Here is a 27,099-nt window from a genome sequence, read left to right on the forward strand (position 1 = left end):
CCTTCCGTGTTTTGGGTTCTGGGTTTTGTGTTTTGGATCTGTATTTTTTTGAAAAAAAGCATAAAAACAGCTAAAATCACAGAATTTGTAGGTTTTTCTGCTCCTATGCTATTATTAACCTCAATAACCTTAATTTCCACTCATTTCCAGTCTATTCTGAATACCTCACACCTCACAATAGTGTTTTTATGTCCAAAAGGTTGCACCGAGGTAGCTGGATGACTATGCTAAGCGACACGAGTGGGCGGCACAAACACGTGACCCATCTAGGAGTGACACTGCAGTGGCAGACAGGATGGCATTGAAAAACTAGGCCCCAAACTGTACATAATGCAAAGAAAAAAAAGAGGTGCAAGATGGAATTGTCCTTGGGCCCTCCCACCCACCCTTATGTTGTATAAACAGGACATGCATACTTTAACAAACCAATCATTTCAGCGCCAGGGTCTGCCACACAACTGTGGCTGAAATGATTGGTTCATTTGGGCCCCCACAAAACAAGCTGGCAATTTATCTGTCCCTGCACAAACTGGCTCTACGGAGGCAAGATGTCATCCTCATCCTCCTCATCCACCGATTCCTCACCCTCTTCAGTGTGTACATCCTCATCCTCACAGAGTATTAATTCGTTCCTGCTGGAACCACAGGTCCCTCTGTACGTTCTGGAGGCTGGTCTCCCTGGAAGAGTTGATAATTCATTTTATGAACATCATCTTCTCCACATTTTGTGGAAGCAACCTCCTACGCCTTTCGCTGACAAGGTTCCCGGCTGCACTAAACACTCTTTCGGAGTACACACTGGAGGGGGGGCAACTCAGGTAAAATAGAGCCAGTTTGTACAGGGACCTCCAAATTGCTTCTTTTTCCTGCCAGTACAGGTACGGACTGTCTGACATGCCTACTTGGATGCTGTCACCGATGTAATCCTTTAACAGACAGACGCACACGCTTGTCGCTGCTGCTTTGAGGATTCAAGTGCGGCTACAGCCCACACAATTCACAAAGACAGAAAAAAAAAAAGAATATTTTTATTGTTTGTGGAGCACACTTTGAGGGTTACACCACCCTTTAACAGACAGACGCACGCTTGTCGCTGCTGCTTTGAGGATGCAAGTGCGGCTACAGCCCACACATTTCACAAAGACCGAAAAAAAAAGAACAATATTTTAATTGTTTGTGTAGCACACTTTGAGGGTGTCACCACCCTTTAACAGACAGACGCACGCTTGTCGCTGCTGCTTTAAGGATGCAGGTGTGGCTACAGCCCACACAATTCACAAAGACAGAAAAAAGAAGAATATTTTTATTGTTTGTGTAGCACACTTTGAGGGTGTCACCACCCTTTAACAGACAGACGCACGCTTGTCGCTGCTGCTTTGAGGATGCAAGTGCGGCTACATCGCACACAAGTCACAAACACATTAAAAAAATAGTTTTTTATTTTTTGGAGCACTTTGAGAGTTACACCACCCTTTAACAGACAGACGCACGCTTGTCGCTGCTGCTTTAAGGATGCAGGTGCGGCTACAGCCCACACAATTCACATAGACAGAAAAAAGAAGAAGAATATTTTTATTGTTTGTGTAGCACACTTTGAGGGTGTCACCACCCTTTAACAGACAGACGCACGCTTGTCACTGCTGCTTTAAGGATGCAGGTGCGGCTACAGCCCACACAATTCACATAGACAGAAAAAAGAAGATGAATATTTTTATTGTTTGTGTAGCACACTTTGAGGGTGTCACCACCCTTTAACAGACAGACGCACGCTTGTCGCTGCTGCTTTGAGGATGCAAGTGCGGCTACATCGCACACAAGTCACAAACACATTAAAAAAATAGTTTTTTATTTTTTGGAGCACTTTGAGAGTTACACCACCCTTTAACAGACAGACGCACGCTTGTCGCTGCTGCTTTAAGGATGCAGGTGCGGCTACAGCCCACACAATTCACAAAGACAGAAAAAAAAAGAACAATATTTTAATTGTTTGTGTAGCACACTTTGAGGGTGTCACCACCCTTTAACAGACAGACGCACGCTTGTCGCTGCTGCTTTGAGGATGCAGGTGGAATCTAGACGGGATTTGGAACCGAGGACACACTACCTCCATCAATTGTCTAAATCCCACTGCACTAATGTCGGATACCGGACGCACGTCTAACACCAACATAGCAGTCAAGGCCTCAGTTATACGTTTTGCTTCAGGATGACTGCTGTCGCACTTCATCCTCATCGCTAGGGACTGTTGGAGGGTCAATTGTTTAGTAAAAGTAGTGATGTTCCTACTTCCTCTCTGGGATGATGAACAACTCCCAGCAGCAGCAACAGCACTAGGAGGAAGTGGTTCTTGATCTTTCCCTATTTTATTTTTATCGGAGAAAGTTTGGTCCTCCATTTATGTTATATTGATATATATACGTGCGGCTAAAGCGCACACAAACACAGAAAATATTTTTTTCTTTTTGCTGGAGAGTAGTGCACTTTGTGGGTTACACCACCCTTTAAGAAATGAGCCAGCCGGCTCTTTACTTATGGGACACAGGCGCACGCTTGGCGCTGCTCCTTTGTTGATGCACGTGCAGCCACAGTGCACACAAGTCACAAACACAGAAAATATATTTTTTTTTGGTTTGGAGTGTACTTTGGGGGTTACAGAACCCTTTAACGGTCAAGCCAGCCAGCCCTTTACTTATGACACAGGCGCACGCTTGGCACTACTTTGTTGATGCACGTGCGGCTACTGCGCACACAATTCACAAACACAGAAAATAATTTTTTTTTTGGTTTGGACTGGAGTGTACTTTGGGGGTTACAGCACCCTTTAACGGTCAAGCCAGCCGGCCCTTTACTTATGACACAGGCGCACGCTTGGCACTACTTTGTTGATGCACGTGCGGCTACTGCGCACACAATTCACAAACACAGAAAATAATTTTTTTTTTGATTTGGACTGGACTGTACTTTCGGGGGTTACAGCACCCTTTAACGGTCAAGCCAGCCGGCCCTTTACTTATGACACAGGCGCACACTTGGCACTACTTTGTTGATGCACGTGCGGCTACTGCGCACACAATTCACAAACACAGAAAATAATTTTTTTTTTGGTTTGGACTGGAGTGTACTTTGGGGGTTACAGCACCCTTTAACGGTCAAGCCAGCCAGCCCTTTACTTATGACACAGGCGCACGCTTGGCACTACTTTGTTGATGCACGTGCGGCTACTGCGCACACAATTCACAAACACAGAAAATAATTTTTTTTTTGGTTTGGACTGGAGTGTACTTTCGGGGGTTACAGCACCCTTAACGGTCAAGCCAGCCGGCCCTTTACTTATGACACAGGCGCACGCTTGGCACTACTTTGTTGATGCACGTGCGGCTACTGCGCACACAATTCACAAACACAGAAAATAATTTTTTATTTGGTTTGGACTGGAGTGTACTTTGGGGGTTACAGCACCCTTTAACGGTCAAGCCAGCCGGCCCTTTACTTATGACACAGGCGCACGCTTGGCACTACTTTGTTGATGCACATGCGGCTACTGCGCACACAATTCACAAACACAGAAAATAATTTTTTTTTTGGTTTGGACTGGAGTGTACTTTTGGGGGTTACAGCACCCTTAACGGTCAAGCCAGCCGGCCCTTTACTTATGACACAGGCGCACGCTTGGCACTACTTTGTTGATGCACGTGCGGCTACTGCGCACACAATTCACAAACACAGAAAATAATTTTTTTTTTGGTTTGGACTGGAGTGTACTTTCGGGGGTTACAGCACCCTTAACGGTCAAGCCAGCCGGCCCTTTACTTATGACACAGGCGTACGCTTGGCACTACTTTGTTGATGCACGTGCGGCTACTGCGCACACAATTCACAAACACAGAAAATAATTTTTTTTTTGGTTTGGACTGGAGTGTACTTTCGGGGGTTACAGCACCCTTAATGGTCAAGCCAGCCGGCCCTTTACTTATGACACAGGCGCACGCTTGGCACTACTTTGTTGATGCACGAGCGGCTACTGCGCACACAATTCACAAACACAGAAAATCTATTATTTTTTTAGCACTTGGGGGGAGCACCCCTGATGGACAGAGCACCCCCTGGACAACACTACAGCACCCCTTTAGGACTGGGACACTGCACAGGACTTTGGAGTGGACACAGCCCCTATGGAGAACTGACTGCACAACACAGTCCAGCCAGCCCCTATGGACTTTGAAGTAGTGGACACAGCCCCTATTAACAACAGCAGCACAGCACAACACAGCCAGCCCCTAAGGACTTTGAAGTAGTGGACAACAGCAGCACTACACTACACTACACTACACAGCCCTAACTCCCACCCTCCCTCTTCACTGTCCACAGCCGAGTGAGAAAATGGCGCCGACGCGGGTACCTTATATAGGATCCAAAACCCGCGAGACTCGGAAGGCGGGATGATGACGTTTTGCCTCGATTTCAGATCCGAGTCAGGCGGGAAAAGTCGAGCCTGATTCGGATCGGACTCGGATCGGGGGGGCTCGGGGGGGTTCGGATTTCAGAAATCCGAACCCGCTCACCCCTAATATATACACACACAAGTATATAATACATATCTATATATATATGAAATCAACTGTCATGATTGACAAACTCGTCATCGCCCAGCCCAAACCCTCGGACCTAGAAACATGAAAATCGGGGAGTATATTCCTTCCATGATGTAGGTGCCCATTAAGAAGGAATTTTTTTAAATAGGGAGTGAAAAGGGCTAAAATGTCCTGACTGACTGCCTCATTGTGGCTGTAGCACATTGCGTATATTTTGGAGTCTGTTTATTAAGCCTTGGATGGAGATAAAGTGAGCAGAGATAATGTACCAGCCAATCAGTTCTTAACTGTCATGTCACAGGCTGTGTTTGAAAACTGACAGTTAAGAGCTGATTGGCTGGCACTTTATCCCCATCCAAGGCTTAGTAAATAGACCCCTCAAACACTGACTATCATCCCAAGTGCTGCCAAATATCACTGGCAGTTGGTCTGACTCCCCTATTTGAATAGTGAGGGAAGGGAATGTGTTACTACAGGGGTGAGAGAAGAAAATATGTTACTACACAGGTGAGGGAGGGGAATGTCAAATATTGTTACTATGGGGTCAAGGAAGGGAATGTGTTACAACACGGGCAAAGGAGGGGAATGTGTTACTACAGGGGTGAGCGGGGGTGATGTGTTATTACAGAGGTGAGAGAAGGGAATATATTACTGCAGGGGTGAGCGGGGGTAATGTGTTACTACAGAGGTGGGGGAGGGGAATGTGTTACTCCAGCGGTGAGGGAGGGGATTAAGTTACTACAGGTATGAGTGAAGGTAATTTGTTACTACAGAGAGGATAGAGGAAAATGTGTTACGACAGCAGTGAGAGGGAAATGTGTTACTACACAGGTGAGGGAGGGAAATGCCAAATGTTTTACTATGGGGTGAAGGAAGGGAATGTGTTACAACATTGGTGAGCAGGGGCAACGTGTTAATATATATGTGAGGGAGGGGTGAGCTGCTCTGCTCTGGTCGGCCCGGCAGTGGACGCTTGAAGATGATGTCATCTCCAAGCGCCACTGAAGCCGGCCAATCAGACGACATGCGGTGCGACCCGGGTCATCGTGACCTGGGCTGCGCCGTTTACATTGCAGGGTGATACGGGAATGACCCGTGCTCAACCCTGCAAGCTAGCCGGGTCAGATCCCTGGGTCACTGGACTCGGGTTGATCCGTTTACACCAACTAAAATCCCGGGTTGATGTGCGTTCACGTGCATCAACCAGGATATTTCAGTCGGTGTAAAAGGGGTATCTCTGTCTGTTCAGTTGGAATATTTTATATTTTGACTCTATTTTGCACCTATCAGGTACTGTAGGTAGCTGTGAATACATTTGGTGGCACAGGAAAAACAACCAGTACCTAAGGCTGCATTAAAGTCTCATAGACAACAGATCACACATTTCTACCCCTCCTTGGATTGTAGTATATTACTCTTTGTTTAGCAAAGGAGCTCAGTACACCACCCACTTTCCTAGATATATAAACCGTCAAAGACATATGTGCCTGTCACTTTAGCTGCATACACACACAACGATTTTGTTACCAATGATTTTATGAACGATTTTCTGTCAGATTATCTGTCAGATTTTTTAAAGTGTAATGAACGATTAAACTTTCTATCGTCAGATGATAGATGTGACCCATAAACTTAAACTAAACTTAACTAAAATAAACACAGGAGACCAAGTTATGCCGTTTAAATTAATTGGTCAGCTTTATTTGGTTACAAGGTAGACATGGTGGCAGGAGAAAGAACGGCAACTAACCAGCGTCCACTTGTCTTAGGCCGGAAGTAGATCACAACTTGTGAGGGCCAACTATCCCAGACAAGGGTAGGGTGATCTTAAAACTTGCAAGGGCCAACTATCCCTTTCAGAGCAAGTGATGCGGCCCCAACACCCATGCCAATGCACCATACATCCTGCTCGGTCGAGAGGTGCCGCTGACCCCAATAGGGTGAAATCAGCCTATCAGTGCATTGAAGGGGTGCGCACCGCTATTACTGCTGCAAGATGGACACTTCAATATTGCCGGTCTTTCCCGCCACAGCGGCTCTCAGGAGAGAAGCAGCCCGCCACCATGCTAACAAACCAAACCCTTAAAAACTGCAAAAATATCTTCTAGAAACAAAAAATTACCCTCCTCAGTAAGATGAACTCCATCCCTGCGGAAAAGGTGGGCATCCTGAATCCGAATTAAAGGATGGTGCACCACCAACCCTCCCAATTCCAGCACGTGCCTAGCCACCCATTTGTTAACCTTCCTCCTGGACCTGTCCAAAGCCACACTATTATAGCAATATCGCCATGAAAGCCTGGCGATGATAGGGGACCACACCAAAAGGCAGTTAGGCAATAACCGAACCACCTCTGTCAAGTCACGAACAATCGCATGGCGCAACTCTAAGGAAGTTTGCTGGCCCAGATCATTGCCCCCGAGATGTATAATTAGCACTAAAGGGGAACCAAATTCAGCTACTGACCTGTGCAAGTTGCGCAACAAAGCTTCCCAAAGCATCCCCCTCTGCCCCAACCACCTAACACTCTCCCAACGTGGGAACACGGAGGCATCTACAGCAAAGCGCGACTGCCCGGCCCAAAAAATAAAAGAGTGACCAATGAACCAAATGGGCCTAGCGTCCTGGACACCTGCAAATATACAGAAATAAAATAGATAAGTATATATGCAGCATGTAAATCACAAAGGAGGAGTGGGAGGGTGGGAGGGGGGAAGGAAGACTTGACCCGAGGTGAAAACCTACAAAAAACCTGCTGGATCTTTTCTATATTTCATTAGTTCACATTAATATTATATTAAGCTAAACGATCAATGTCCAAAGCAGGGCAAAAAACAGGGCAAAATCTCTCGGGACCCCCACCGGAAAGGCAGCGAGTTTGCCAAGGCACTCAAGTCCAAACGAATAAAGTATAACAATTTATGATTCCAGACGAACATAACTTCTGTAGGCATTGGACTTCCATCTTCCGGGAGCCTGGATCTCCTGTGAAGAAAGACCCGAGGAGGCCGCAAAAGTGGCGGCACCTATTCTAAAAGAATGGGTGCCGTAATCCGAAGGGGAAAGCCCGAGGTGCCGTATGCAGCGATGGAAGACCGTTCTAAATTGGAATTTAGTCAGAGGAGATCCATCCTCGTGCATAAGCCAAGCCCCCGGCTGCATTGGCCTGCAAAGAGTATATTGGGAGGCCAAGTGAACCGGACAAATCCCGTCATCAGGACAGGATTTCAGGGACACCCAGCGACCTCTACCCATCTGATCGGTCTTGGAACGCCGAATACGGCACAACAGCGTATCACGTAGCAAAATGTGACAACGAAGCAGAGGGGGCTGAGCGCGGCGCGAAGACGTTACCAGCTCGCTGATGCGAAAAGCCCCATGAAAGGCCATCGCAAAAGCGAGGCGGAATAACAGAACCTCGAATTGCGAAGAACAAATGCCCGTCAAACTTTCACCTAGATGCGCTAGCAAATCAGGACCAATAGGACGACGCTGGTCATCCGTGGCAGGCCTGACGCGAGACCAACCCCTAAGGGCCCTTTGAATTAAAAAACCCTTAGTTATGTCTCTCTGCCCAGCTAGGCGCAAAAAGAATGAAATCCCAGCAAGCCTCTGGGCAACATAAGCCCGCGACCTGCCGGAATCGAACAAGAAACAAACAAAAGCAACCATATTAGTATAACGAGAACTACCTGACGAACTCCGTCCTTGCAAAAACGTCTCCCACTGTTGCCAAGATGTTTGGTAGGCCGTCAACGTCCGTGGGGCCACGGACCGACGTGCGAGATCTTCCATTCTGGTTTGATGATCTGCCAACAATGAAATGGACAAAGCTCACCTTTTAATGCCGCGTACGGGGCCAATTCGCGGAACCTCCGCCAATCCTGTCTAGAGAGCGCATCTGCAATGGAATTATCAGTACCCGGCACATGACGAGCTGTGAACAATATGTTAAACTGCAAAGCGCGCAGAACCAGCCAAGCAAGAAGCCGCAACACTGGTAGCGACGACGATCTTTGGTTATTGATCGCATGTACTACCCCCAGGTTATCGCACCAAAAAACTATGGAACGGTCGCGCAACCGCTGACACCATAGCTCTAATGCCACCACTATGGGAAACAGCTCCAGTAGGAGCAAGTTCTTGGTCAATCCTGCCTGCACCCATTCCGCCGGCCAAACTGAAAAACACCAATCTCCTCCCAAAAAAGATCCGAAACCTGATGATCCAGCAGCATCCGTGAAGAGCTGCAGGCAAGCATTAGGTTGAGGATCCGCAGGCCAGATGCGCACTCCATTAAAATCGCCCAAAAATGTCTCCCAAACCGCCAGGTCCAGCTTTAGTTCAGACGACAGCCGCAGAAAATGGCGCGGTTGACGTAGCCCTACCAAAGCCCTCTGTAGCTTCCGACAAAAAATCTTCCCCATCGGGATAACTCGACACGCGAAGTTAAACAGCCCGAGCAGGGATTGACCTTGATGAAGAGTTACCTTTCCTCCTGCCAACGCTAGGAGGATAGTATCCTGCAAACGACGAATCTTGTCCGGCGGCAGCCGGCAAAGACCCTCCAAGGTATCAATTTCAATACCCAAGAAAACCAGCTTAGTGGCTGGACCCTCAGTTTTATCGTGCGCAATAGGTACACCAAACTCCGAGAAGAGTGCTTGCACAGAAAAAAGGAGACGATTGCAGCGACGCGAACCGGCTGGACCTACGCACAAGAAGTCATCCAAGTAATGGGCTATGCTCGTCTCCCCCGACCCCACCGTGACACACCAATGGAGAAAGGAACTGAAACGCTCGAAGAACGCGCAGGAAATCGAACAACCCATCGGAAGACATTAGTCCAGGTAGTAGCCATCCGGCAACCGAAACCCCATGAAGCGAAATGATTCAGGATGCAGGGGTAACAATCTAAAGGCGGACTCAATGTCCACTTTTGCCATGAAAGAACCCGGACCTGCTGCGCGAACTAACGCTAACGCAGATTCGAATGACAGGTACTGTACGCGGCAGACCTCAACATCTATGGCGTCGTTAACTGACGCGCCTGACGGATGTGACAGGTGCTGAATTAAACGGTAACTCCCGGGGGCCTTCTTGGGGACAACACCCACAGGGGAAAGGACCAGATCGGGTATCGGAGGCTGCGGGAAAGGTCCAATCATGCGACCCAGCCCGACCTCCTTCATAACCTTATCCCTTAGCACGTGAGGTAAATCGCAGGAGGAGCGTAAATTCCTAGGGGACCCGGAACTGACAGGCCGTATTATTGGAAGCGAAAATCCCTCTGCAAAACCCTTACTCAAAAAGGCGGCGGCGTCCCGCACAGGATACCAGTCTAACCATTTTGCCATGGCATCCAGACGAATGGGAGTTGACGCTTTACTGCGAAGTCCCGGCCCCTGACCGTTTGGCAGAGGGTGTCGCAGCGGAGGCCTGAGCTCCTCCTGGACCGCGGGAGCAGTCCTTACTGGGGTGTGCCGCGCCGCAGTGGAGGCACTGGTGTCGAAAGCGACACCTGTTACCAAGGGTACAATTCCCATGATTGTATGCGTAACACTTCCGCTTGTTTTGCCCTCCACTGGCTGTCCTTGGTGCCGAGGGGGACGAGGGTTGAACTGGCCGCCCAGGGGACTGATCAGCAAGGACGCGTGTAGGCTGTGCCACCTCCATCCACACCTCAACATCTTTACAACCCAATTCCATGACCTTGACCCGACCTTGCTTTCGACGAAACTCTTCGTCGTATTGACGCCACGCCGTACTGCGTGAGGCCTTGAATAGGCCATGTATCAGGTGTAAATATCGTATAACATTAAGGTACTCGGAAGGCCTGGTTTTGAGATAGCAAGTTGAGAACACGCAGAACCCAGATAGCCAATTCGTGTAAGACTTAAAGGCCTCTAGACCAATACCCCCTTTTGTCTTTGCGGTCGCAGCAGCTTTCTTCGCCGTAGCTGTAAGGGTGAACATATCTACGTAGCGCCCTTTTTTGATCCGCTGCTTAACCCTGGTACGCATACCTCGAGTGACAGCTGTATTAGCGCAGTGTACAACATCCTCCGGACCCGCTCCGCGATCTACGCTGGTACTACTGCCGGAGGACCGTTCGCTAGAATGCCTATGACGACGTGAGCAACGTCTACGAGACCTCCTTGCCCTTTTACGCCTAGCCTTATGCGAACTATCGCTTGAAGAGGAGGAGGAAATGGAAGTAGACCCGCAGTCAGATGTACTGTCACACTCACCGGAAGCACTGGCAAGGGCATTGGTAACTCCAGTGCCTGCGTTAGCTCTGACTTCAGCCGTCGCACTTCTGGTCGGGGCTGCGACCACTGCTAACTCCTCCGGACTGTCGTCTGTAAAAGAAGAGACTGAAGCAGCATCGTGCGCATTGTCTGTGTCCGCAGCCTGATTGGGCTGAGGAAGAGAGATGGCAGAGGGAGAGAAAGAAACGGAAGGAGCTGCGGGCACGGGAGCGAGGGAAAGACCGCAAATCCTGCCTAATTGCTGCACCAGCGGGCCAAGCTGCGTCTGCACGGCGGACGCCGCCGACGCAGAAGGGCCCCCCGTGTCAGCGTTTCCGGGCTGCTGGGTCAAAAGCGGTGTCAGTGCACCCACCACAGACACCAGCAGTCCAGCTATGGCACCAGCATCCAGCAAAGGAGCACTCCCTGGTGCCGCAGGCCCTGCAGGCATAGCAGACGCCTGAGCAGCTGCCACCCCCGCAGGCCTGGAGGAGCTGGCTGCTGCAGACATGGGGGACCCCATGTCTGAGTCGCCATTATCAGCATAAACAGGGGGCAGCAGAAGAGGGGGAGGATTAACCTGCCTGTCACTATGCAGGCGTTGGCTCCTCCCCCTTCGTCTCCGCCCCCCGCCTGTATTAATGTTGGCCTGCGTGCAAGCCGGCGCCATGACAGGCATCCGGCCTGCACGCTTATGTGGCCTTTTCCGCCGCCCTTCCCCCCGGACTTCAGCCGGCTCACTCTGAGCGGCCACTGGGGGAGAAGGGACGGGCGGTGTGACTGCCCGCTGATGTCCGCGGGAACGGCCGGAGCGCGCACCCGCGACTCCCGCCGGCGCTGTAGTACACCCGGCCGCTTCTGATCCCCGCCCGCCCTGGTCCCCGGCCGCACTAGTACTGGCGACCAGCGGGGAACCAGGGGCAGGCGGAGGCAGCAACAGAGGGGTTTCGCGGCACCGCCGCGGCCGCGCGCTCGGGACCACAGCGCTTGCTGCTTGTAAGGGGGCCGCTTTACCTGACCCTCCTGAACGCCGGGAGGGCAGGACATGAGAGAGAGGGGGATAAAGCGCGCCGGACCCGACACCGTCTGACAGACGGGCGGGTACCGAGCGCGCGCGCTGGGGACGGCTCATGTTGCTCCACACAGTCAAGGCAAGGAGGTAGGAGCGCAACTGGTCGCAGATCAATTCAAAGAGGCAGATTTTCCACAGTAGATTCACTACACCCTCTCACTCACCCCGCCCCTAACCTAACGTCCTATCACATCTGCCTACTACTGACAACAAACATTTTTAACTTTATTAACCCCTCTATCCCTGACTAGAAGTTTATGTGCCGTCGGCTCTATTCCTAACCTCCGTTATATTTTTATGAACTACAAACGATTTTTGCATATTCCCTTAATGAAAATCGTTCAGTTGACAAGTCTGACTGAACTACAAACTACAAACGTGAACGCGCATGAACGATAATCGTTCATCGTTTGACTCAGAAAGTGAACGATTTTTTCAAACGATTATCGTTAAACGATATCGTTTAACGATAATTGTTCAAAAAATCCTTGTGTGTGTATGCAGCTTTTGTGTTAAAACTCTGCTTTAGGCCATTTGCATTTCCCCATCTGAAACTACAGGACAAGAGGGTACCAGAGCCAGCTGCAACTTGTAGTTCCACAACAGCTAGAGAGCCTCAGGTTGATTATTATATACTAGATGTTGGCAGCACTACCCTACAATGAAAGCTAAGGCTGAATTGTCCCAATGATTTTCGCATAATGAAATGCAGGTGCTGTGTACTGGTGAGCAGGTGAAGGTTGGTGGCATCTGTCAGCATCCAGTCTTCCTCCAGCAAATGACCTTGACGAGTGGCAGTGCCCACTCCAGCTCACGGAAGGAGCAGAGCACTTGACATTAATATAAACCCACTTATCTGGCAAAGTGTTTCCTATATTTCTGGCCAGTGTTTACTTACATAGAACACTCTCAGGATGGCAGAAGCCTTCTCTGCTGCTACAATTCAGCAGTATCATTAGAAGCCATTGTCTGGGTAATTATCCCCGAGCTTGTTCACTCGTACAAACAATTGCAAGCTGATGGGGTGGGAAGGGTGAAAACAGCCTGATGAAGCGGAAAAATGTTTGGGCTTTTTAAATAGCAATGAGGTCACCCCCATACGTTCGCGTGTACCTGGAGAAGGAGGGGAGACTGGGGATGGGGGGTGGGCGGGTGGAAAAATACATAGCTGGGCAATGATATGGCAGAATCCTCGCTGCCTCTGCCAGCAGCACACAAGACAGCTTTCCCTGCTGGACAAAATCCATTCTCATTACTCATTATCCGGCCTGCTGATTCTGCAAGAAAAGGTGTTTCTGATTATTAATATCTTTTACTTTGCCCTCAAATTGCCTCATGCAGCACTTTGCAGCCGAGTCTGTTTTTCCTCCCTCTAATAATATGCTTGCAGAGCAAAGATGAGGGCATAATATTAGCTCACTGACTTGCTCGCCTTGGTGTAACGCAAATTAGCACGCTTCGTACGAGGCCTGCAGAATAGGCCCAGAGACTAGAATGCATTTGCAGCAATGGATAGCGCTGAAACTAGAACAGATGAGGTGCGTGTTTAAGGTATCGCACCTGTGCCAGAAGAATAGCAAACAACATATTAATGAGGCAAAGAGAACCTTTGATCCTCCTCGGCTACGTGTTTCGGATCACTCCTAGAGATAATACGGATGCACTTCATAGACAGTAGAATGACACTTTAAAGCTGATGTGCATTTGTCATGGAATGAAGTTTATAAAGTTTGTTCAATCCCTAGGCCTGGTTTTCTTTGAAGCCCACATAGGCCATGAGCCTACGGTATCAAGGAAGCAGAACCCAGGACCCTCTACTGCGTACTGCTGTAGCTGGTAGTCTGTACTGTGTGGTCGGGGGCAGATCTCCGAAGGTCAGTCATTTATTCATGGCAGAATTTGAGTACACAGCACTGTGTAGAAGGACTGATTGACCAGGTCTGACATTTGTAGTGCCCCCAGTAGTAGCCCCCTCTGTAGTGCTCCCAGTAGAAGCCCCCCTTGTAGTGCCCCCAGTAGTAATCAACCTCCTCCCGCAGTAGAGACGTAATAAAAAAATTTTTAAAAACCACTTACCTGAAACCCGCTCCTGCTCCTGGTCCCGCCGATGATATCAGATCCTCCGTCCGCCGCTTTGCATTATGGGAGTGACGCGTCACTCCCATTACCCACTGCGGGAGCCGGAAGATGTCCGGCTCTGGCAGTGGGAGCAGCAGCCGATGAGAGTCTGTCTGACTCTCATCAGCTGCTAAAGCAAAAACACAGCTGCCGGCGCCGGCGGCTGTGTGTTTGTGCTGTGTAGCGCTGACCGAACTCCGTCCGGTCAGCGCTACACACACGGTTCAGTCTGTGTCACAGAGACACAGTCTGCCCGCGGCCCGCATGGTACGCAGCTGAGGCGCCCTGCACTATGTGGCGCCCTACTCAGCTGCGTACCATGCGTAACGGGAGAACCGGCCCTGTAGGAGAGCGACACTACTACAGTGAACTGGCGAGCTATTTGCAGCACATATCTATTCAACTTATTTTATCTCCAATTAAGACGACCGGACTTCTAAAGGGGTCCATCCATTAGACGTTTTTTGAACGATCCGACCAAATCCAGGAGGTTTTGGTCGGATCGTCCAGAAAGTCGTCTAATGGATAGGCTGCAGAACGTCCTGTGCCGCGCACTCCCGCAAACGAACAGAAGTCTTTTGCAGTTCGAACACCCTGGTCAATATCTGCATATTGCTGAACGACTTTAGAAAAGTCGTTCAGTGGATATGCAGTGAACGACCAACGGCGAACGACAAACGACTTTTTTTAAAATTAATATTCTCTCCATTCATAAAAAATAATTTCCACTCCCATGTCTCTTCAGCGACAATCCTTGGTCCTTGGTCTTTAAAGATATCGTTCACAAAGTCTTTCATGTTTGTGAAAGATTTTTTGCATGAAAGACTTTTTGTTGGCAGGAAAAGTCTTTGGTCTTTGACAAAAAAGTCTTCTAATGGATAGGCCCCTTAAGTTCATTAACTGTTTCTCAAAATCTCTAGATTATTTACCTTTTGAATCCTCCTGCATTCACTCCTTTACATAATTTAGGACTTGTGGAGGAGATTTATCAAAGCTTGGAGAGAGGTAAAGTACCGCTGATTGGTTGATGCTTTATCTCCTCGTTATCTCCCTGCAAGCTTTGATAAATCTCCCACTTTGTTCCTATTGCCCAGGTTTTATACGGCAACACTGCTGCTATTTTTCCGAGATCTGTATTAAGCGCCTGATTATGATGCAAGTCCAGGGGACTGGTGAAGCTGAGCATCTGCTGTAGATGGAGCTCAGGGCCAACCATGGAGATCTTCTGGGAGAGGCATGAAAGGGGGCATGGTCCAAAGCGATTCATTCAGACAGTCAGGTCGGGCTTCACCAGGGACAGTGTGATTCTTTAGTTAACTGTTCTCCTTGTATGTAGCAATTTCCTATATATAACGGAGGTTAGGGCTAGAACCGAGGGCACATAAACTTCTAGTCAGGGATAGAGGGGGTTTATAAAGTTAAAGATGTTTGTTTGTTTGTTTGACAGCAGGTAGGCAGATGTGATAGGGCGATAGGTTAGGGGGCGTGTTAAGTGAGAGGGCGTAGGGAATCTGCTGTGGTAAAATCTGCCTCTTTGAATTTGATCTCCCACCCTCCCTCCCCTCTTGTGTCTTGTGTCGGCTTTATTTCATAGCAGGGAAAGACCGGCAATATTGAAGAGTCCATCTTGCGGCAGTAATAGCGGTGCGCACCCCTTTAGTGCACTGATTAGGCTGATTTCACCCTATTGGGGTCAGCGTCACCTCTCGACCGAGCAGGATGAATGGTGCATTGGCATGGGCGTTGGGGCCGCATCACTTGCTCTGAAAGGGATAGTTGGCCCTTGCAAGGTTTAAGATCACACTTGCCCTTGTGTGGGATAGTTGGCCCTCACAAGTTGTGATATACTTTTGGCCTAAGACAAGTGGACGCTGGTTGTTTGCCGTTCTTTCTCCTGCCACCATACCTACCATTGTAACTAAATAAAGCTGACCAATTAATTTAAACGGCATAACTTGGTCTCCTGTGTTTATTTTAGTTAAGTTTAGTTTAAGTTTATGGGTCACATCTATCATCTGATGATAGAAAGTTTATAGTTCATCCCAGTGACAGTCTTTATGCATGTATTGACCTGTTGGCAGATCACTGGTTCCGTGAAATGGGCATTCCTGGCTGGCAACTTGGTGCCTATCATGTGAATGTACGGAACTAGTCTGTCTTGTGGGAGTGTCGTGGGCACGTCGCCAGACGTCCGTGCTCGCTTCTGGCTGTGTGCGGAACATCTGTTTCAGGCAGATCTTTTGCACACAGCATGGGGTGGGTGTAAATCTGATATTAATAATGATGGCTGTGGGCAGCCACGGCCTTCTGTCTGAAGATGGGCGTATACTCACATAGACAGGTGGATACTGGCATAGACGGGCAGATACTCACATAGATGGGTGGATACTGGCATAGATGGGCGGATACTGGCATAGAAGGGTGGATACTGGCATAGACGAGTGGATACTGGCATAGACGGGTGGATACTGGCATAGATGGGCGGATACTCGCATACATGGTTAGATCCAGGCAAAGACAGGAGGATACTGGCATAGATGGGCAGATACTGGTATGACGGGTGGATACTGGGATAGACGGGCAGATACTGGCATAAATGAGCCGATACTCACATAGACGGGCGGATATTCGCATAGATGGGTGGATATTTGCATTGGCGTAAGTTAGTAAGCGGCTGCAGATGTGTCCATCCCACAATCCGTCCGTAAAAAGTCCTAATTTATGTGGTACTAATGTGCATGGGGTTATACATCTTACATTATATTAGTATTATACCAAAAATACTGATCTGCTGAACATTTGACTTATTTTAGTGCATTTGTAGAAGAACATTAATATCTGGGGTGAATGGAAGCTAACGAAGCTCTTTTCTCATTCTACAGGTACTTAGATAAGAGATTCCTTGTATCGCCTCAGGGCCTGATTCAGACCCGGACGCTATTTGCGGACGCTCGTTATTAAAAAGGGGCCAGATATTTAAATTGAGCGCTCGCTCTTTGCGGTCTGTTGACGCCTCTATGTCTGAGCGAGCGTCCGAAAAATGCGCTTGCTATTTTGTAAAGACGCCCCTTTGCCGTTCGCATCATACGTCATCTCCGCTATTTATTTGATTAATCGGGAACATCGAAAGGCATCTGAACTGCTCGCAGTGCTTGTGGTAGGATTTACTTCCCGCTATCGCTGCGAGCAGTTCAGGCTAAAAGACAACCAAGTGACGTGGTCGATGACGCTGCTTTGTTAATTATGCACACCCATTAAACACCGTTTTGACCGTTTGGCACGCCTGCGTTCGGATCTCCACTCCCCCGTTTTCAAGCACCTTCCCCTGTTACCATCCACAAACGGTACATTCTGTCAATCAAATTAGCAGCCCCTCGCTGTTTTACAAGCGCACGATTTCCGACCGCAATGACTGGTTCGCGCATGCGCATTACAACCCATTCGCATGCGCAGTTTTGCAAACATCGCTCAGAGCGAACGAGTGGCCGCTTACGAGCGGCTCTGAATCAGGCCCTCAGTTCTCTACCTCTAAGGCCAAAATAAATTCTCTTAAACTCAGTGTACTAAGGGCCTTATTCAGCTGAACGCAGAGTCCCAGCGGTTGTTAATCTGTGCAGACGCAGAGCAGCAGCAGACTGTCAGTGATTGACGGTCTGCTGCCATTTGGGGGCGGGGGGCGTGACGAAGGCCTCCATTTCACAAACGGAGGCGTGTCACCGCCTTTGGGGGGGGAGGGAAGAGGCCAGGATCTTTGTTGGCTGACGGGGATTTCCTGGCCTCTTTCCCTCATCTGCGATGGCCGGCCTGCATGACCCCATGGTCACTCAGCCGGACAGGCATCACGCAGGTGATCCAATGCTGCCTGCGTCCACTACTGAATAACCCCCTTAGATCGGTCTCCGAAGAGAGAAATTGAAAATTACTGTTCACCTGGACATTACTTCAGATGCAAGGCACTTACTATGTATTCATCTTCCTTAGAGACGGTCTACGCAATGGCTTAGCCACTCTAAGGATATTTCTGTACGTATGGAGGTCTATCTGCAGACAGTCTATAAGCACACCCGATCAGTCAGCAACTTGGATGAAGAACACAGCCAGGTCCATACTTGGGTAAGCTCCTGGGAGCGGCCTGGCGCCATCTGCAGATTCCTCGGAGCGGGCGGCCTGTGGTTATGTTGACATCTTGTCTTAGCTGCCGCCTGACACTAACTTTTCTTAAATGAATGAATAAAAATAACCCATTCTCCCTGTCACATTCCATTGGTTCCAATTCTACTCCATTTCCTGATAATGGATGAGAGCCGTTCTATTTTCTCCTACTTTTTTTTTTTCAGATTTTTTCTCTTAAATCTAATTGACCAATCTTTATTAAATCAACGAAACCGTCGTCGAGCTGTCCTGGGATAACATTTGCCTTTCACTTGTTTTTAACTGTTTCCTGCTCAGGCTGTCAATCACTATTTTTTGACTGTTTCAATTTGTTTTCTTCATTTCTTCATTTCTGTGTTATGACTAAAGACTTTGGGCCTGATTCAGAGGTGGAGGCTAATGCAGCCGCAACTGCGACTTTTTGTGCAGTGCGACTGCGCCTTTATGCTAATGCCGCAGCCAATGGGATTCATACAGCCATCGTACATTGGTCACGCCATCGAACACTGCACCAGCCCGATGGAGGCGCAGAATGTCCATCTGGACATGGCCGTCAAAATCAGTGCAACAGTGTAAAAAGCTGCAGTCGATGACAGAGACACTCCCGCGTCTGGCTAGTCACCCCCCGTTACCACCCAGGTATGCCCACTGAAATGCTCCAAACTCATTCTGCGTCCCCCGGCAGTAACCATCGGAATGTATGTGCAGTTTAAAAAAAAATCGCCCGCTCGCTTCCGTCATCGATACTGCTGAATTAGGTCCCTTGTATCAAAATATGGCGATAACAGGTGCCCTCAGATCAGCTGCTTTTGGAATACAGCCAAGAAACGCCCCAGGGGTGAAGAATTTAGGTGACCATTTCAAAGTGGACGACGGGTCCAGGTATTTAGCTGAACAAAACTGCGCCAAAGACCAGACGGATAACCAGGTGGAAATGTAATAGCCTGTAAGACGCAGACATAGACGCAATTCACGCAGGGTCTGCACGTTGTTTTAAAAAAGCAAAAATAAGTTAGTTTTTGCCTTTTAAAAAATGGTGTCTTTAAAGCGTTGGCAGACTCGCTGGAATCGCGACGATATCTGCATCTCGCAGGCTAGTACACTTCCGCCCAAGTCTGTGAGTTTAAAATTCTGGATAAATAGATACATGAAGGATGCTGAGGACGGTTATCATCATTTCTGCTAAGTAACAAGGAGGTGTCGCTCAGCAACGGAATCGGTATGAGATGCAAATACCGACAGTGAAAGGCAGAATAGTGAAGTTCCCAACTAGTGGTGGAAGTAGCCTAACCCTCCCCTCCCCCCCCAACCCTAACCCTCCCTTACTGGTGCCTAACCCTAACCTCCCCTGATGGTGCCTAACCCTAACCCCCCCTTTCCACACCCTAAACCTAACCCTCCTGGGGGTGCCTAACCCTAACCCCCTCTCCCTGTAGCCTAACCCTATCTCTCCCTGGGGGGTGCCTAACCTTAACTTTCCCCCGGGGTGCCTAATCCTAACCCCCCCCCATCTCCGGCTAAGGCCCGTATTCAATTTGAGATGAGCCGCAATACTTTTTCACCTCCCAGACTTTTCGCCTACATTGCGTGTTTCGCAGGCGGAAAAGTATCGCGCGAGCACGCATATCGCTGTATTCAATTTGAAAGTAGGCGAAAACGGGACCCGGCGAAACTTAAACAAGCGGAAGGTACTGACAGATTTGGGGAAATCAGCCTGACACCCCCCAAAAGATGCTTGGACATGGGGGTTCCCTATGGTACCCCCCGATTTGGCTTACTGAAGTTATTTGGTGTTTTTAAACGGGCTCTATAGCTGCTAAATAGCGTTTTTGTATAAGTGGTGAAGAATAGTATTCAGGAGGTTTTTTTTGCAGAAAATAAGTTATCCCAGCAAATTTGGGGTACTTGAAAATGGGGGTCAGCATATTTTAAAGTTTAAAAAACGTGAAAAATCCACCATCCGCAAGTCCCTGCAATGAAAAAAACACTTGGGGCATACTTGGGGACCCCCCCAGAGTCAAGTTTGCTAGTTTATAACTTTGTCCCCCAACATTTTTTTTTTTTGCCCCCAAATTCAAAGTAATTTTTTTGGGGTGTCCTTAAGTGTTTTTTTTTTTTTTTTTTGACACAGTTTACCTTTGGGGGACTGTCTGAAGGCTGCACGGGGGTTCCCGCAACGTTGCACCCCAAAACCGAAAATGACGTCATCGGTGAAAAGTTTTTACCAAAAACACGGGAAAACGGCTTTCCGCTCCAAATTGAATACGGGAATAAGTGCGCATACTTACTGCCGTCCGGACGTTTGGGCTTCCGACGGACGGGTGCTGACGCTGGTATCCTGATGTCCATCGGGCTATCAGCGTCGGCATTATGCTGGGTGATGGGATTCCAGTTGCGGTATTTTGACTGCCGACATCCTGTCCGTCGGCATATCAACTGCATCCCCTCAGTAACATACTGTATGCTGGCTATAAGCATAGACATCAAGGCTGGAAGGAGCCGTTATACTTATCATGGAAACTTCACAACCCATTTCTTCATAGGTCATGTTTTGAGAAATCTGTGCTGTCCCCCTGAGGGACCTCCCAGGAGAGCATGTTTAAAAATGTCAGTTCAGGGGACTCCATTAAAATCTATCCATCTTTCTTCTAATATTTCTGATTTTGTCTTATGACTGTATTATGTCATCTATTACATGTCATTATGGCATTTAGTATAGCCAATGCTCTGTACCTTGTTAAATCTAACATGTAATAAGTTTTGTTCTTGCTACTGTAACAAATCCATAAGCCTTCTACAAAGGGAAATGTTGCTTGTTCATGCTGACTCTTAACTGTATCAACGTTTTGCATGCTAGGGGAGGCTTTATTAACCCGTTGATTTCTGGTGTGTGAAATGTTTAGCTAACAAAAAGCATTGGGCTTGATTCAAAGGTGTACGCTATGCCGATGATTTTGCAGTTGAGTGATTATCGGTCATCCGCGCATGCGACTGGGTCGCGCTGCACAAGCATCAAGGTGGATTTCCGTAGTCTTTATTCAAAGTGTGATTGACAGTCAGAGAGCATTTAGGGGTGGTAACAGGGAGTGTCGGATAAAAATGCAGGTGTGTCCCGACCGTTTCGTGGTCGTGTCACATCCTGCGTCTGCTATCCAATCCGCTCCGGCGTCTCATTTTCCGTGCCCATTCTGCGCAACCGTAGAGTTACTCAGGACTGCTAACATCAAATGATTTGCAAACGATGCTGCCTCTTTGTACATAGATGCTTGGATTTGCAAAGGCGCCATCGAGCGTCTCAATACATATTCTGGCGGCTGCAAAATTTGCATATTTTCGCACAGCTCCGCGGCTGTGGGGACAACAGCATATATCTCTGAATTAGGCCCATGGTGTGTGCCACTGGTTACATTTGTGTAACTGAGCATGTAAGGGTTATATTGCCCTAAACACAATAGGTGGCGTCTGCGACTAGTTATGTATTAATGTCAGGGGGAAATACAAAAAAAAAAAGTTCTAAAAAAAAAAAAAACGTAGATGCTGGCAAATCATAGAATAGGCAACTGTAGATCGTGCCCAGGACAAGGGTTAAACTATGAAGGGGAGGAAGTATAAAGTATTTATCAGAAACTCTGATTACAGCATTCAGCGAGTCACATGTCAGATGCCAGCACAGCCTCATCCATTTTGCTGCGGCAGCTGAAACACTGCGCACATCTGAAGGGAAATATACCAAACAGCAAGCATAAGAGGGGGGATAATAATGTGCATTTAAATACACAACCTCAGGTCATCAGACCTCTCGCTGTTCACTTCCTCAAACTCTAAACAGTTTATGCATTACATTAGCATTTTTCTCTTATAAGATAAGCGCAAGAGAAAATAACCAGTTTCAGAAAGTAGCACATTACCGGGTAAAATATGTAAGAGATTTGGATCAGACAGTGGCGTTGCTGTAAGATGCGGATTCAGAGGGAAACGGCCTGTTTGACGTGATCCTGAATATGGATCAAAACTCCTTGGGGAAGATGTGACTTGCCGCAATCCAGAATTCATTGGGGGATTTGGGGAAAATATCCTCCAAAGCTCCTAAGTTCTTGGTTTGCTATTGCCCCAGCTGGTGCTTCTATAGGGCTGCAGGAGCTGTAAAAAGCCGCGTTAGGCTCCTGCTTATGAGCACCAGCGGGGGCCGGCTCCTCAGTAGTATTTGCTTGAAAGTGGCAAATTTATCTCTATATTTGGGTGTATTACTGTACAGCAAAATGTTTGAAAGAACCAGGGTCTTGGTACCTCATTCAGAGTCAGTCGTAAGCGGCCGCTCGGTCGTACCCAGCGTTCGCTAAACTGTGCATGCGTAAGATTCGCAATGCGCATGCGCAAACTAGCTGTTGCGATCGGAAATTTCTCTCTCCTTGAACACAGCCAGGTCATTAGTTTGAGTGACAGGATGAGGCGTTTGTGGGTGGTAACAGGGGGAGGTGCTCGTGAACGGAGGCGTGGTGTTCTGAACACAGGCGTGCCTGACTATGCTAATGGAGTTTAATGGGAGTGCATAATTAACAAAGTAGTGTCATGGCACACGTGACATGGGTGGTTTTTACACTGACCTGATCGTAGTGCTTAAGAGAGGGTATGGTCAACCTTAAGCTCTGCGATCAGCTCCGATGGGTCCCGATGGTCTCGATTAATCCTTATAACCCCGGAGATGACGTGTGTTACGATCGAGAAGGGGGCGTGTTTTTAGTCTTACTGCCGCTTCTTACCCTCGCTCGTCCAGCTAACGATCCCATCTTAGGGCCGCCACTTGCGATCACTTCATTTGCATATCCGGCCCTTTTCCCCTATGACCGAGCGGCCGCTTAAGACCGACTCTGAATGAAGTTCTTGATTCATTACGGATTGCAACTGCGATTACGCACGCAGACGGCCGATTGTTACGTACTGCGCATGCATCGCAGTGTGCGAAGGCACCACTGCGATCGCAGAGATCATGCAGATCCATCGCAGAGTGATTGACTGGAAGTGAACGTCTGTGGGTGTTGATGGGGGCTGGTTGGCGCAATGCAGGCGTGCCAGTGAGTTTGAACGCCGTTACAGGGGCGTGCATAAATTAACCACTGCGATGGCCTCCACAGCTCGAGTTCTCACTGCGTACAGGAAGTTTAGCAATTTCTGAGTAAGGTCTGACCTTGTGCAAGTGTGCGTGAGGCTGCGATGGTACTCGATGTTACCGATAGTTTCACTATTTTGCTAAGTATTACGAATGTGAGTGAGGGGAAGTGGACATCCTTATGTTAGTCTGCGACGGTATTGCAATTGCAAACATTTACATATTTTCACAGCGGGTCTGCGTGCGTAATCGCAGCTGCGATCACATTTGAGATCTGTAATGAATCAGACCCCAGGTACATAAACAGCTGAATGTACCGTTTGTATTATCCATGGAAAGAATATTAATTTATGCTGTGGACATTGTTTAACCATTAAAGTAATGCCTAAATGCTCACAACTCAAATTTTATTATAGATACATATAACCAAAGTGCAGTAAAATACTTTGAAGTCTTAGTAACAAAATGACTCTACTCAAAAAATTCACCATCTGCCCTCAAACATTTTCTTCACCTCTCAACCCAAGCTGTGAATCCACTTTGGAAAAATTCCAGTGGTTGGTGTTTGACCCAGGAACGTATGGCATTTTTTAAAAACCTCTATGTCTTCAAAATGTTGAGCACGGAGACAGTATTTGAGAGGGCCAAACAGATGAAAGTCAGAAGGGGCCAAATCAGGACTCTATGGTGGATGTGGCATTATTGCCCACCCCATTTTGGCAATGGCCGCAGATGTTGCCATCGAAGTGTGGGGTCTGGCATTGTTGTGGTGTAAGATGACATTTGACAGTCGAATTGTTGACCTTTTTTTGTGGATGGCTTCTTTCAGCTTTTTAAGTATAATAATGTATCGATCACTGTTGGTTGGTTGATTGATTGGTTTGGTTCCAAGTAATCGATGAGAATAACACCTCGGCAATCCCAGAAGAATGTCGCCATGACTTTATTTACGGATCGCTGTGATTTACATTTTTTTTGGCCTAGGTGAACATGGGTGTTTCCATTGCTTTGATTGGGCCTTTGTTTCTGGGTCATAAAGGAATACCCAGGTCTCATCTCCTGTAATGATATTTTCCAAAACCGTCTCAGGGTTGGCTTCAAAGTTGGTCAAAAGGTCATTGCACACTTCCACCCTCTGGGCCTTATGATCCCTGGTTAATTGCTTTGGATCCCATACAGCACACACGTTACGATATCCCAAATCATTGATTAGTGTTTCTACAGTGCCGTGGCTACATTCCAGTTCATCACTGATATCTCTGATGGTCACACGACGGTCTTTCTGAATCATGGCTTCAACTTTGTGTCGGTTCCCTGCTGTCACTGTAGTTGATGGTCTGCCACCACGAGGTTTGTCGCACACGGACTATTCTCCCGATTGAAAATGCTTCACCCACCTTCTGACATTGCTATAGTCACTTGTACGCTCACCATACACTTTTTTCAGTCTTCTGTGGATTTCTGTAGCACTGCAGCCTTCTTTTTCCAGAAATTCAATGACTGCTCTTTGTTTCATCTTGGATTCCATGGTATTTCTTGGACTACCTAAACAAAACTACATACATAGTTAGCAGACATATTAAACTACAAACTGACAAAGTTTCAAATAAATGTTGCATATTATTTCAGAGTTATGAGCATTTAGGCATACTTTTTGGACAACCCTCGTAGTAGCTGCCATAAGACTGTCAGTGCATTTTTAGCTGGCACCTGGGCACAGAGGTAAGTATGGCTGTCTGTACTACACTACCTCACCCGGCACACTCACCTCACCCCAGTAAATATGCCACCCACCCACTGAAATACCTCTCAGTCATCCATCAGTGCAGTATACAGTATAGATAATGGGCCTGATTCAACTTGGATCGCAGTTGCTTATATGCACGCAATCGGCCAATTGTTGCGTTCTGCGCATGCATTGCAGTGCACGTGCGCGAGCCAGTCATTGCGATCGGGACTGCGATCGCAGTGACTACACAGACCCATCGCACAGTGATTGACAGGAAGTGCCGTTTGTGGGTGGTGACGGGGGGAGAGGTCGGCCGAACGCAGGAGTACCAGTGCGCTTCAACGCCGTTGCATGGGCGTGCATAAATTATCCATTGTGATACCATACGCAGCCTGAGGTCTCATAGCGTGTGTTGCAGTTAGCAATTCCTGAGTGAGGTCTGACCTGCCTTAACTGTGCATATGGGTCCGATGTTACTTGATTGTACCGATGTTTTCGCAGTCTTGCTAACCATTACGGATGTGCGTGTAGGTGAAGTGGGTGTCCTTATGTAGGGGTGCGGCGGCATTGCGATCGCTATAGATTAACATACTATCGCAGTTGAACTGCATGCGTGCGCTATATTGCGATACGTAGTGAATCAGGCCCTATATTACTCACTACAACTCAGAGATTCCATACCTCACCCACTGAAATCCTACTCACCCGCCACCGCTCCCTGACCCAATACTTCACCCACTGAAATACCCCTTGCCCCCCGCCATTTCCTGACACCGTACATCAATAACTGACATAGCACATACCAAGCACCTCTCCCTGCCACCAAACCTCACCATTGAAGTACCCCTCACCATCCACCACTCCCTGGCACCATTTCTCACCCACTTCATAAACCTGGAAGCAACTGTGCTATGAAGACTTTTCTCATGCTTGGTCTCATTACCATTCTGAGTCTATAATGTGCTTTGCACCCCAATGACTGCAATACAATACAGAGAGTAACCAAGTGACTACCATACCACCATACCATACAGAGAGCATCCTAGTGATTGACAGAAAATATAGACAGAATCCTAGTAACTACCACACATAGAGCATCAAAGTGACCATCACAACATACAGAGAGCAGCAGTAACTGACATAAAATACAGAGAGCAACCCAGTAACCATCATGTAACACATAATGCATCCTAGTTACCACTATACAATACAGAGAGCCTCCCAAGGACCATAAGACAATACAGGGAGTAACCCTATGACCGTCTTACAATAGATTGAGCATTTTAATGAATACCATAGTATACATGGAGCAGTCTAGAGAAGTATATTTTCCAAAATTTAATGGAGCTAATGAAGAGTTGGTTGCAAAATAAACAAAAGTTATGCAAAATAAAATGCATAGAAATATATAATATTTTGACATATGTGCAGCTTTGTGTTGGCAGCAAATGCATGCCAGGCATATGCCACGTATGTCACTTATGTGCATGTCTTTAACCATTTGTTTTGCTTGTGAAATACAGATTTCTACTAGGCATCAATAAAACTATAAAAACTAGAGATGTGCGGGTCCGGATTTCTGAAATCTGAACACACCCAAATTTAGGGGTACCGAGTAGAACTGAGTCAAGGTTCGGGTTTACTTTTGTGACCCAGTTCGAACCTAATCCCGGGTTCGGATCTGTTGCCAGTTTGGAACTCGGATTTAAAAAAACGTAATTGGGATTTTGGATACGGACATTTTAGCTGTTTTTATTGATTTGTGTTTATTTTGAATCGATTTTTGTTGATTTTTTTATCCAAAACCAAAACACTTGAGGGTGGTTTTGCAAAACCAAAACATGAAGATAACTCCAGATCCAAAACCAAAACACGGGGGTCTGCGCACTTCTCTAATAAAAAAACCTCTCTAATACTGTATGGCAGAAACCACTCTGCAGGGTAATGAAGAGCCTCCAGAATGGTCGGATGAAGGCATTTGCTAACTAATACCCCTTTCAGACATACAACCCGGGAAATTTCCTGCTCAGACCCGGGAATTTCTCCTGTGAAAATTCCCAGGTATTTGGTCGAGACCC

The sequence above is a fragment of the Taudactylus pleione genome, unplaced genomic scaffold (genome assembly GCF_031769625.1).
Source record: "Taudactylus pleione unplaced genomic scaffold, aTauple2 ptg000512l, whole genome shotgun sequence".
NCBI lineage: Eukaryota > Metazoa > Chordata > Amphibia > Anura > Myobatrachidae > Taudactylus > Taudactylus pleione.